A 14,048-nucleotide genomic window follows, 5' to 3' on the forward strand; every position below is an offset into this window, starting at 1 on the left:
TATTTAGCGACAAGACAAAATAAAACAAAATAATAATGACAATAACCCATTGTTAGACACTTTTCAAACAGAGTTTTATATTTTTACTTTCTCTTAACTCGCTTAAGTGGGAGCATTGCAATCGTGTACCATTGAACCGGAAATAAACCGAGTTAAGTGATCCCTCAATTAAAAAAAAATGGGTTTTAGAAACCGTTTGTGTGTATCACCAAAATTTGAAAACAGGAATTAGTATAAAGTCCAAATTTAATGCTTGGTTTTTAGAATTAGTGAAATAGAAGCTCTGCTATTTTTTAAATTAATTTTTTTCTCGACAATAGCTTCAAAAAAATTTTCTTTCAAGTAACTCGTACTTGTGTGAACTTATGGGACGGATGTTGGTCTAGTGGTCAAGAGTGTGGCTTTGTGTGTGGGAGATCGCTGGTTCGAATCCCGCGTATGGCTACTTTTTTATTTGTTATAAAAAAAATTGTTTACAGTAAAGTATGAGCTTCCACCCCCTGTTCACGACACCTAATTGGTAGTTGGACGTTAAAGCCCCGCCTGAAAAAAATAGGCGATTACTTTACTCGTTGGACTTACAAATTTTATTTGGCACGTTTCCCTCGTTTTTGATTAATGATTATGAGAAGTTGGTAGGAGAAGAAAGGGTATAAGCTTTACCCTAACTCAAAAATTTGGCGGTACACTAACAATAAGTTTAAAAAGTATTATTTTTTTTTAGGCGGGGCTTAACGTCCAACTACCAAATTAAGTGTCGTGGACGGAGGCGACTAGCAAACATACTTTACTGTACATTTCTTCTTATTAACCATTAAATAAAATCCAAGGCCTAAGACCAGGGAATCGAACCCAGTACCACAACACATATTACTTTTACAGGTCTCGCCTCTAACCGCTCGGCTACCGTGGTGCCTAAGTTTAAAAGTATTTTACTTATCCGTAATACACTGTGTAAAATAGTTTGTTAAAAGTAAAGTATAGTAATCGCCTATTTTTTCAGGCGGGGCTTAACGTCCAACTACCAAATTAAGTGTCGTGGACGGAGGCGACTAGCAAACATACTTTACTGTAAATTTCTTCTTATTAACCATTAAATAAAATCCAAGACCTAGAGCCGGGGGAATTGAACCCACTAAACCAACAATACATATTAGCTTTGCAGGTCTCGCCTCTAACCGCTCGGCTACCGTGGCGACAAAGTTTAAAAGTATTTCACTTATCCATAATGCACTGTGTAAAATAGTTTGTTTATTTTCAATATAAAATAAAATAATATGTACTACAAAAACAACAGTATATGTTTATTAAGGGATTAATTACAAGTTAATAATAAGAATACTTTTAATGAGAAATTTGAGCTTGATGGTTTTTTGATAATTTCGTTTATATTTGGTCGTATAAATGATAATGCTACTCTCATAATTTGATTCCAGTAATTCTAAAAAAATATATAATTAATTCAGTGAAATGACGTTTTTTCAGAAACATAAAAAACTTATTTCAAAGTCCCAGGTTAGCGTACAAGCAAAAAATACTGTACTTTTTCTTGTGTCTTTTTGAATTATTTCTTCCTTATAGAATAATACCTCTTACGGAAGGTATAAGAATATAAAAATCACAATTTGTGAATTATAAGAGGTGATAATTGTAGTGAATGCATGTGTAGACTTTTGACTTCCTGTGTCGCCGTACTGCCGCACGGTCACGGAGTTGTGAACTTAAAAAGTTCTTATCTTGCCTTAGACATTGGCTACGACAAATGTGTTCACTACAATGAATCACCAGCCAGCCAGCTAGCTAGCCAACTGCTCAGCTACCTGACACTTGGGTGCGGCATCTCGAGTGAAATATTTCCATTGCACAGCTAGGTCATAGAAACGGGCTCTCCTTCAATCTTCGATCAAAATGTTCGTCTAGAGTAGGGTTTAATAAATATTTTTTAGGTTGCTTTTTAATTGACCGCTAAGGCTTCAAAGAAACAAATATATATAAAAATAAGATACATGTTGATAAAAATGCAATGCTATATGAATTACACAGAAATTATTGTCACAAGATTTTTATCTGTCGTAATACGCATGTTTGTTGGTATCCCTGACCGCTTTTTGGATTTGCATCCATCTTTAGGAATAGATCAATCAGTTTAGTATTAATCAGTCGAGAATTTAGCACGATATTCAACATTATTTATCACTGCCATCCTAATCACAATTTCAGCTACAACAACGTTTTATGTTGTCTTTTGAAATGAATACCTCCTCTATTTATGATTACGACTTTTCTCTCTTGATTATTTGGGTTTTATTTGGCTCAATGTGGATTTTTCAGTTAGGTTTTTCAAAAAAATAAATTTAAAAATCAATTCGATGTCAGTTCAATAATGAGATTAGCTTTAAACTAATTCTATTAAAGAAAATTGATAATTGATGATTATTTGTTGTTATAATATTAAATTATATATACAGGGTGTTCATTTTAAGACGGCTCAAATGCATTTCATGCTTAAACGGTTAATCTGAGCAAAAAATGGTAAAGGAAAAATTTGTTGCCCGTCAACTCTAGTTTCAGAATATGTGAATTGATTTTAGATTCCTGCTCGCATACGCGGCTGACGCGTGACCAAAAGTAAGGGTTCGCTGATGACCCCCATTTTCATATACACAGTTTTAAAGAGTATGAAGTTATGAAAGAAACCGGAAAAAACCGCAATTTGATATCTTCCAAAATTAAAGGTGCTAGGCCATTTCAAAATCTGGTATTTATTAATCATATTTCAATTTTGTAATTGAACTTGTTATCAAAGAGAAAGAATAGCACGCGATAGGTCATTTTTATGTATTTTTTCATCCCCTTTCCACTAAAAATATTGCCAAGGCAGTAAAGCTAGTATTTTTCTTAATATCGGGAAATAAATCGTTTTCCGAGTGATTTTTTCTAAGAAAAATCAAATATTAAGAGCTTTAAATGTTCTCAAGCACACAACAAAATGGCTAAAAATTAATTTTACATCTGTTACAAACAAGAAGGTTTAATAATTATTTGGTAATTTTGGGAGAGTTGCGTTTAATTACCAAAAACATTGGAAATCTCCTGCCCCATATTTAAGTGATCAATATCTATCATGTAAAGGATCAAACTTATTCCTTAATTTATCAAATAATGCACTTTACTCAACTTGTGAAGCATGTACCGTGCCTTCAAAGATGCCTCTTCTGGCTCGCAAGCCAGGTTAGCCAGGAGGTTATCAACTGCTCTATGTATCTGTGGCATACCATTGAAGCACCTTTAATTTTAAAGTTATGGAATTGCGGTTTCCGGTTTCTTTCATAACTTTTTATACTCTTTAAAACTGTTATATGAAAATGGGGGTCAACTGGGAACCCTCACATTTGGTCGCGCATCAGCCGCGGGCAGGAATCTAAAATCGAGTCACATATTCTGGAACTAGAGGTGACGGGCAACAAATTTTTCCTCTACGACTTTTTGCTCAGATTAGCCGTTTGAGCATGAAATGCATTTGAGCCGTCTTAAAATGAACACCCTGTATAAAAAGAAGTGTATCGTATATTTAATGCACTCATTTAGATCTATAATTTTTATTTGCAATATTGTCCCAGCAAAATATCATATTTTGAGAGAGAAACCTATGAAAGATATGGTATTCCTTATGTTCCATTTCAAGATAATGTATGGTGTTACCACTAGTATAGTATTAATAGGAATTGCTATTGTAGTTATCGATAGTTATCGATCATTTATAAACATCAATACTGCTTATTGTTTTACGTAGGTAGAGTACTATGGCGTGAAAGGTAGATTTAGATTGGCACGGAAGGTAGAAGAATTTGTCTCAGATTAGTGCTGAAATTTTGGAAATATTTACTTCATTTCTCAAAGCTGAAATGCCTATATAAGAAAATAAATACAATATGTTGAAGAAATATAATTGATGAAAACTCAACTATAATTTTTTTTAAATTTGCAACTGCACACTAAGTGCATCAACAAAAGTTTACATTTAGAACATAATATAATAGGTTAAGAATACAACTTATTTTTAACTTATTAACAAAAATAATTAAAGATCTAAACAGTGAGAAATGATTAAACAGATTATGTCACCGAGTTAGCTCAGCGCCACAAGCGGCAGGAGATGATGTAAGGAAACGCTAACATTCTCTAGGTTACAGGGAAGTGATTTGGAAGCGAGGAGATCAAGGGAGCTAACGTTTTAAACCGTCCTGTAGGATTATTTGGATGGCAGCGTTAAGTATAAAGATTGGACAAGAGGGTTCGGTTTGATAACCTAGATAGTGTTGGAGAATTAAGGAATTGGGTATGGACTTCTTAAGTGATATGGGGTCCTTCAAGGCTATTATAAAAGGTAGGATTATAGACTTAGTAAGGTGCGTTTACAATTCTGCGAAGGACTTTGTACTGGAAGGATTCTATAGGTTGAATGTTGGATAAATTTGGCGGAGCTCCACAATTCTGCTCCTTGTTAAGTTCCTGTCTTTAAGCCTTGTGTGTGGGTTCAAACGTCAGACGACTATTTAAGTAGAGCTCTCAGAACTTTGTGAAAGAGTGGGTATGACATTGTTATTCAGGATGTAGAGTATGACAGATCTGCCTTCGTAAAATAGAAGTGAAATACATTTAACAGTGTTGAATTCTCCATTTTTGGACACCAAGCTTCAATGAGCTGAAGGTGTTCTTGAAGAACGTTAAGAACGTAAGTAGGGATTGAAGATGAGAAGATAAAATGGCGGTATAGGTTGTGCTTAGAATTTGAGATTGTTTAAGGATGTCCGCAATGTTTTATAGCCAGGTATACTGTCTTGATTGTTCGTAATTCGGAGAGTTCGTCTCCGTATATGGACTAGCGATCGGTCAGACAGGATTGTAGCTGAAGGTAAAATGGAAATGACTCCAAAATGACTGGTGACCAACAAACTCCTCCTATATAAAGTGGGTCATTAGGCCGATGTTACTCTACGCCTGCTCCGCCTGGAGCCTGGACTTCTAGTAGGAACTTCAAGAAACTCCAGGACAATACAGGACGAATTTCTAGAGACTAGCGACTGACTCTCCTCGACGAACTAGAATTAGCTCACTCCACGAGACTGCATCCATTATCCCTCGTACACTCCTATATCCAAAATCGTCTGCTCAAACTCCTTTCCATCCTTAGACTGTCATCCTAATCCACTCTGCCGCGACATAGCCTCCCACAGATCCTTCTATACCCTACAGGACACAAAAGAATAAAACATATCCTCCTCTAACTCTCTACACTAGCTGCAGGTTTTTCCTTTCCTTTTTTCCCCTACATTCTTATCCTACTCATCCTAACCTTTCTAATAGCACTAGTATGAAGGTTACAATGATTTGTACATTACACTTCATTTATTTATTTTTTGTACTTATTTTTATTGAAATAAATATTTATTCTATACTATTCTTCTTGAATCGCCGCACCATCTAGCCAGGATTAGGGTGGAAACATTTTACAAGTGTTCCTGTACTTCTGGAATAATAGCAGACGCCACGACCATCTAATCCTGGAATGTGCTAACAATACTAAAGGAAGTATTGTGGAGGGCTGTGATAGCTGTCTGGATGTCCGTTACCTGCCAATTTAAACACTATTCTGGCAGCTGATGATGGCAGTATTAAACACAGAGCTCTTTGAGGTCACAACAAACAACAAGATAACTCTGTAAATATTCAATATACTAAAGAAGCTTCGAAAGAAGAATGTAAATGGCTAATTTGCTAGTACAAGAGGTCAATAACAAAGAAAAAGAAAAAAAAATTTCTTCTAGAAATGGAAAGGAACTTAAGTTTATGCAGAAATCCTGGAAGCCAGACCTTTTCGAAGACCTGAACTACGTCCAGCAAGACATCCTGCCAATTCTTCTTGTTTTCCAGAGTCGAAGAAATAGTATCAATAGACTGTAAAAGACTGTTAAACAGCGGATTAAATACTGATAGGGACTGTTAAATTTTGGGTTTTTTTTGTACGGGAAGATGTCTCTTATGATTTTCTGTTCTCCAAACGAGCTGTTTTTGAATTTGAACTAGGTTTCTAAGGGAGCTTCAGTTAGTAAAAATTTTGATTATGTAAATTGAGGGTCATGAGAGAAGAATAGAAATGCTTTTAAATACAAATTAAATAGAAACATGTTTGTTCACACGCACATTATTATAGTAACAATAGTGTCAAAGTGAAGAAGGAATACGCACAGATCTAGGTTGCGTATCGCGTCCAAACTTGTCCGCTTCAATTGCGTCTTCAAATTGCCTACCATCTTTGTTGCTTTGTAAAAATGACTTCGACCAGAACTCTATTTTAATATTACGTTTTGGGAAATGCGTGACATAAAGCGAGAACAGGAAATACGCGGCAACAGACCTAAGTGGTATAGCGTGCATTGCGTGTGTGATGCTGACTATTTATATACAAACGGACACATATTGCGGAGCGACGAACTGTGGCCCCGCATCCCTTTTCACGACCATATAACATCCAATCGTTTTGTCTCTTACTATTTGAAAGTGCTAACCACCCCTCCTCCTCCTCATCCTCCACAACAGTCTCGCTGTCACACTAATGTCGCTGTGTCCGGCATACGGTCGACGCAAAGACATTAAGCCCAATTGTGTTGGGAACGTTGAGAGGGTGACATTTGGCAGTGTATTTAGATAGCCGGGTTCTTAACTCTACCCCCGGACATTCTATCTTACTCAAAATATATCAGGTGGGGTGAAACGGGCCTGTCATATAATTTAAGAGAGCCTTAAGTAGTTGACATTATCTTTTGCATTTTTTATTACATTATTTTACAGTAGAACTAAAAAGACTAGTCTACAACAGACGCTTACAGACAAAATAGAGCTGTTCCACCCTGTGCACTGCAATCCAACCGTGCACTTTCTAATAGCAAGTAGCCAAAATTCCACCTGCTTCTCTGAGAATTCTGTCAAATTAAAAAATAGAATATAGTGAGTACTCTTCAACTCGCTTACTATACTTAACGTATTTTCTTGCAACGTAGAACTTGACCTAAAAGTTAACTTCAATAACTGCACGACGTAGTTGCTGCATACTTATCCCGATGGTTCAGTAACGGTTTCTAATAAAAACTTCAACTTAGACTTCGTTGGGAAGCAGATTCTACGCAAAGTGCAGCCAAAGAAGACTGTGCTTTTCTTGATTTTCAAGCGTGCGATTTTGGTAGCGTCAGGAATAGAAAACACTAGATCCCATGATGTTTTTTTTTTAATGTCGTTTGATTTCAGCAGGATGGGGGAAAATTTGTGCTTCCAGGGATTCCCGGTCAATTATGAGAAATCAAAGGCCACAGAGGGTGTAGAATACGATTCTGCTAAACAGATGATTTCGAGGTATGTTCACAAAAAACTATTGGAGAATATAGACTTGCAAACAGGCTGTCGCAAATGGTCTGTTTTGAGAATGGATTTCTTCCAACTTTCCACAAAATTTGGTAATAGCTTCCTATCTCCTTTCGGATAGTTACTGGCCAAGACTATCGCCTGATTCATTGAGGCGATTGATAGCCTAGTATCTGTGACACTGTAAGTATGATTGGTGCTGGGAAGTACATTTGACAATATTAGACAACTGCCACAAATTGCAGAGCAATCTTTTTTTTACAAGGTAGAATTATATTGGGCAAACCGTCGACTAATGGCTGAACGCTAATCATAAAGGCATTGGTAACAATAAAAAAAACTAACTGCATTGTTCACTAAAAAGATCAAACCATCATAACCATATCCACCATATCTCCACTCTTACTTACATCGGGAAACGAGACTTCAAACTATGTAACCTTTTCAAGAAACTAGGCTTTAAAATCACGTATAGGAATCAAAGAACTGGTAAACAAGGCACTGCACAAACGCTAATAACTTTTATGACAACATCGGAAGTTTTCTAAATCTTTCTTTACTTTGGTATTACACTTATATTGGACAGATTGCAGGCAAAATCAAAGAACACATCTGTGTTCGTACCAAATAGACTCAACTTACTCAAACCATCTTATAAAGCGCTGTCACTGACTGTATAGTATCAACAACACAATGACATTGTCACGGCAAGGAAAGGAAGACATGCTAGAAATAGTAGAAATATTCAAAGCAATTCATTTGAACGATTAAATTAACTATAACTAGTTAGCGGGTAGCCTCCAAGTTACCTTTTCAATAAAACGTACAGTCTTTTATGCATTATAAAAAAAAGGATACAATTATTATTATTTTTTAATGATTTAAGGCGCGTCAACATTAGAGGTTATTAGCGCCCGTAGCTTTATCCAGTGTCTCTGGACAGTGTTCTAAGTGTCCATTACAGGACAGTGAGCTGCAAAAGAGAAATCTAAGGGGCCAACTGCTGGATTCGAACCCGGGATCTCTGTATGGGAATCCAGTACAGTAACTTCCCTAAGGATTGTTGTAATATTATTATTTGGTCTAGTTAATAAAAAGTAGCTACTTGCGAGATCCAAACTAAGAATCACTTAGTTGCCTTTAAGGACTCATTTCAATATAATGTAATGTAAATATTAGACGCTTTTGATTCACACCAAATTTATTTAAAGTTCTTTTGACTTACTTGTCGAATAATCTAGAAAATGTATTCAATCCAGGACAATGGATAGGACTAGTTAGTATTAGACGCAGAGGACCTCGTCCTTTATGCATGTTTACCCCGAATACAATGATTGCCAGTATGTGAAAGAACCTTCCAGTATGGTTATCACTGATTACGTTGTTATCAAGATGATTGCTGTTTCATGAATGATGGAGACACTAGTCCGGGGGGAACTAACCTTGCTGCCGCAGGTAACAGTGTGGTGGAAAAGCCAGCAAGAATAGTTCCGTTCCTGTGTGTATTTGTATGGCCACTGAGATGTAGAATTGGTTTGAACTGCACACAGATATTGATTGGAGAAGTACCGAGCCGGCTCGGGCCTTACAGCTAAGTAATTGTTAGTGGGACTCCGGGCGTCTTGTCGCATTTCTTAACTCCTCTATATCTCTTTATCTGGCACCCTCCAATACCAAAGTTCCCCTCTCAATTTACTCGATACTGCCTTACATCACAAAAACCTCTACCAACAAATTACTGCTGTCGGCGGACTCATCTCTAGCTGAGCAATTTGCTCTCATCCTGGTATTCATGCACTAGTCAAAAAAAAATTTAAAACGTGTAGTCAATGAAATTAGTTAATCAAAAGTTGATTGAAAATAAAATAGGAAATTAAATATCTAGGAAGAAATAGAAATTTAAAAGTGTCTAAAATTGAATCAAATCAGCAAAACATTTAATTTCAGAATAAAGAGCGCAATAAAGATAAATCAGAAAAGTAATTTGGAATATAGTTAAAATAAAGTGCCTATTTATTACTAATTATGAAAATTTATCATACATTTTAGCATTATTTCAAAAAATATGAATATAAAGGCCAGCATAATGGTCTAATAAATGCTAAAAAATACGAGTATTAATAAAAATTTAATGCAGTAAAATTACTTAAATGATATAAATTGTTATGAAATTTTGAATAAAATACAACTTTTTGAACTTTTGTAAATGGCTGTAATTTGGAACTGAAATTATGAATGAAATGTTAGATTCTTGCTGATTTGCTGTACTTTTTGATGTTTAATCAAACATTATACTTATCTTTAACTTCAGTTTAGGAGATTTTTAACCTTATTTAAGTAAAAACTTAAAATGATATAACACTCTACTATTAAAAATTAAGAATACTAAGTATTAATAAAATTTACGAGAGACTTTTTTTAGTACTTCTTTAAAAAAAATTATTACTTTAACATATTCGTAATTTTCATGGTTACAAATTTCAAGAATAAGAAATGATTGCTAATTTTAGTATTATTTTTCTATTTATTTTCGCGAAGCTTTCGGTCTAGAGACTAGATCATGTTCATAGCTGATTAATTAATTGCATAATGGGATGCATACAAGCCCTAAAGTTGACTATGGTTTTAGGTTGGTAGCTTCGCAGAAATAAATAAAAAATAATAATAAAATTGGGAATCATTTCTCATCGTTAGATGAATCAATCCACCAAATAAATGTAAAATTGAATATTTTAACGCAATCTCCATCGTCCATCGCTTTCAAAAGGTGTTGTAAAAAAATGAAAATTAAACAAACAATATCTCTATTTAAACATTTTTTTTTTTAAAAAAAAGAAAACTTGATGGGAAATTTACTTTTCATTTCAAAAAAGAGTTTCGCATTGCATTTTACTTTTTGGAAAAACTCACACCGCTACTTCTCAGCAATATGTTCTGTTTGAAGTATCATTTCTGTACAAAATGATTGGGTTAAAATCGTACGTTTTGTGGGGGAAAAAACCTTCAATTTGATTCCCACCTACGAGGGTCGTTTGAAAAGTCCGTGCAAAAATAAAAACTACTTAATTTTTTGGGGTAAACCTTTTTTATTTTTCAACATAGTCTCCTTTTAGGCTTATACACTTCGTCCAACGCTGCTCTAGTTTGTTGATCCCTTCCGAATAATAGGATTTGTCCAAGTCTGAAAAATAGCCATTCGTTTCTGCAATCACCTCCTCGTTTGAATAAAATCTTTTTCCCGCCAGCCATCTCTTCATATTGGGGAACAAATAGTAGTCCGAGGGAGCCAAGTCTGGAGAATAGGGGGGATGTAAAACGAGTTGCAACCCCATTTCCATTAATTTTGCGACCACAACTGCTGAGGTGTGAGCTGGTGCGTTGTCGTGATGGAAAAGGACTTTTTTGTGTGCCAATCGTGGGCGTTTTTCTTGCAGCTCGGTTTTCAAACGGTCCAATAACGATGAATAATATGCACCTGTAATAGTTATACCCTTTTCCAGATATTCGATGAGGATTATTCCTTGCGAATCCCAAAAGACAGTCGCCATAATCTTTCCGGCCGAAGGAACGGTCTTCGCCTTTTTTGGCGCAGATTCCCCCTTGGTAACCCATTGTTTAGATTGTTCTTTGGTCTCAGGAGTGTAGTGATGTATCCATGTTTCATCCACAGTGACGAAACGACGCTTAAAGTCCTGCGGATTCTTCTGGAACAGCTGCAAACCGTCCTTGCAACACTTCACACGATTTCGTTTTTGGTCAAGCGTGAGCAATCGCGGCACCCATCTTGCGGATAGCTTTGTCATGTCCAAATGTTGATGCAAAATATTATGTACCCGTTCAATCGAGATGCCCACAGCACTAGCAATCTCACGCACCTTCACTCTTCTGTCATCCATCACCATATCATGGATTTAACAATGATTTCTGGAGTAGTAACCTCAACAGGGCGTCCAGAACGTTCAGCGTCACTTGTGCCCATATGGCCACTCCGAAAATTTTGAAACCACTTATAAACTGTTCTAATCGAAGGTGCAGAGTCACCATAATGTTTATCAAGCTTCTCTTTAGTCTCCTCAGGCGTTTTGCCTTTCATAAAGTAGTGTTTAATCAACACACGAAATCCTTTTTCGTCCATTTTTTGAAAATCACTCGACTTCCTCGATTCAAACGAATGCCAAACACAAAGAAATAGACCGATCTGGCTGAAACTTGGTGTGTGTTCTTCCAAGAGATGCTACTAACTAAACATAACCTCGATACGCGCCAGTAGTGCTATCTCTCTGACTTTGCACGGACTTTTCAAACGACCCTCGTATACAGAGAAGTAAGTGTTTATTTTTGAAAATGAAACAATGTGGGAATCAGTTTAGCTCTAACAAATAATTTATAAAACTTGTCAATTGTATTACTTTATTTTTAGAAAGAAGTGGACATAGATAATTGCATGTTAATTCTACACCTTCAAAAAACAGTAATTAAAAAAGGTATTGATGGTTTTACATCCAAGAAATTGCCCTATTTTTGATTAACTGTTTACCGTGCGCCTATTTAACTATTAAAAATTCCAATTCTGGAGTTAACCAAAATAGAGAAATGTAATTCGTTAGGATTAAATAATTCTGATGTTGCTAAAAGTAAAAAGAATCATGCAGACTATGATGACGTATTGCATTACAATAAAAAGCGGTACATAAAAATGTAAATTGCACAATGGTAGAAATATTTTAGGATGTAAAATGAAGGTTTTTTTGTGGCAAATAACGAGCCACCATCTATGCTTTGGGTACAATCTACTTATGCGCGGAATTTGGACTATCTTTATAGTAACGCTATAACCTAAGGGCACTTGGTACATCTAGAATCTAGTTATTAGTAAATATTATTGCATAAAATCTGAACACTAACACTATTTAGTCTTACTCCAAATTAATTACAGTTTATTTCGCAAATTTTCTTGTAAAATTAAATTGCGACGAGCGCAAAGTTTTCCTCAGAGATTGTCTAGGCCAGCAATAAATAATAATTCCTGAAAAGCAATTATAATGGCCTAAACTAATTATAATGGCCCCAAATTTAGCGCCATCGTAAACCCAATTTTTTTTCCAAATTGTAAGAGTAAAATTTGTGGTCCCCCATAAACGAATTTCTTATTCTTAATATTCAAACTTATTCTCAATATAAAAACTTGTTCTCAATATTCAAACTTATTCTCAATATATATAAAAACTTATTCTCAATATTCAAACTTATTATTAATAATATTTGTAGTAAAAATTTGTACTACCTGTCGATAGTATTTACGAAAACTGCTGCCACAAATCGTTATTTCTTGTGACTTCATTTCAATATTTTTTTTTTTGTTTTCCGCCGGCGCATCGACGTCTATGGCCATTAGCGCCCACCACACATTTTCTCTTTTCTTATTCAATGGCCACTAGAGCTTGGATGGTACCTATTGGCCTATCGGGCTACCACATACATATCTTGCATAGCAAGGCAAGGTGGAGCCTAGGCTATCGGATATCGGACCGGGCTCCCCTCTTACATCATCGAACTGGTCGACGATGGGGAATGCGGTTTCGCCGATGGTACCATCCCTTAATTCTTAAACTCACATTTGGTCAAGAATCAATCAATTAAAGTAAATTATTTGGGTTTAGCTTCAACTAAACATATATACTATATAATCACGATGCCTTATCCGCTTCAAGTATATAGTCTATCGTAAGGAGGCTATTTCCGTAGAATCTAACTCGAGTGTGCAGTACTTTTAACAAATGTTCCTGCACACTCTAAAAGTGACCTAATCCTAAATGAATTTAAATCTAAGGGGGGTTGAAATACTTTTATAAATTTCTTTCAACCCCGGATTAAAAGCCTAAATCTAACATTCGTACCAACATTCTCGCAATAAATACACTTATACTGATAAAATCATTCATACCAATAAATACATTCATGCCAATTCATTTCAATATTATTGCGAATTTCAAAGGATATAAGCAATAATATGCGACATATGGCAATACGTCCGCCGCATGTTCCACTAGTGGATTTATCCCTCTCTCTACAGAAAATTCTAAGTCCTCCTTTGAGTTTCTCCCAGTATTATTTTGAAACTGCCGTCACTTCATTAACAAATTCGGATTTCAATATCAATGGGTATAAGAAGTAATGAGGAAGGCCCGCGTAGAGTAAAATGTACGTTCCCTAGTTGATCCATTGCTCCCAGTTAATGTTCTAGTCCTAGCTCAAAAAAAAAAAAAAACAAAAAACTAGTTCGCTTCTCATGTCACCACTACTGTCCCGGAAACTAAGGCAATACTCTTAGGTAGTCGCAGTGGCTCTACCAACTGACAGAAAAGTAAAACTTGTTTGGCCGAAGATTGAAAAGAGATGGAGTGACAAGTGATGCCGGGGCGAAGTGGAGGCTGTTACTCGGAGATAAATGGTTATTAAGGCATTATGTATACTTGGCAAGCACCCCCCATCAATCTGTGTCTCTTGTTGAAGCTGGCGCGACAAAAAAAAAAGAAATAATACTCCTCAACTGCTGAGCTGAGTAACAACATAATGATAGTGATTAGTTGGGCATTACTTTGTTAAGCAAACATGATATTCCACAGTTT

General features: G+C 35.7%; 1 protein-coding gene across 2 annotated transcripts in view; it reads left to right on the forward strand.

Moving 5' to 3' along the window:
- LOC141461609 (optomotor-blind protein-like) overlaps nucleotides 1–14,048 on the forward strand; it is a 306,166-nt gene that overhangs the window by 175,781 nt on the left and 116,337 nt on the right. The window lies entirely within an intron of this gene.

Source organism: Rhodnius prolixus, unplaced genomic scaffold (genome assembly GCF_049639745.1).
Source record: "Rhodnius prolixus isolate KJV_2025 unplaced genomic scaffold, Rpr scaffold_12, whole genome shotgun sequence".
In the NCBI taxonomy this organism is placed as follows: domain Eukaryota; kingdom Metazoa; phylum Arthropoda; class Insecta; order Hemiptera; family Reduviidae; genus Rhodnius; species Rhodnius prolixus.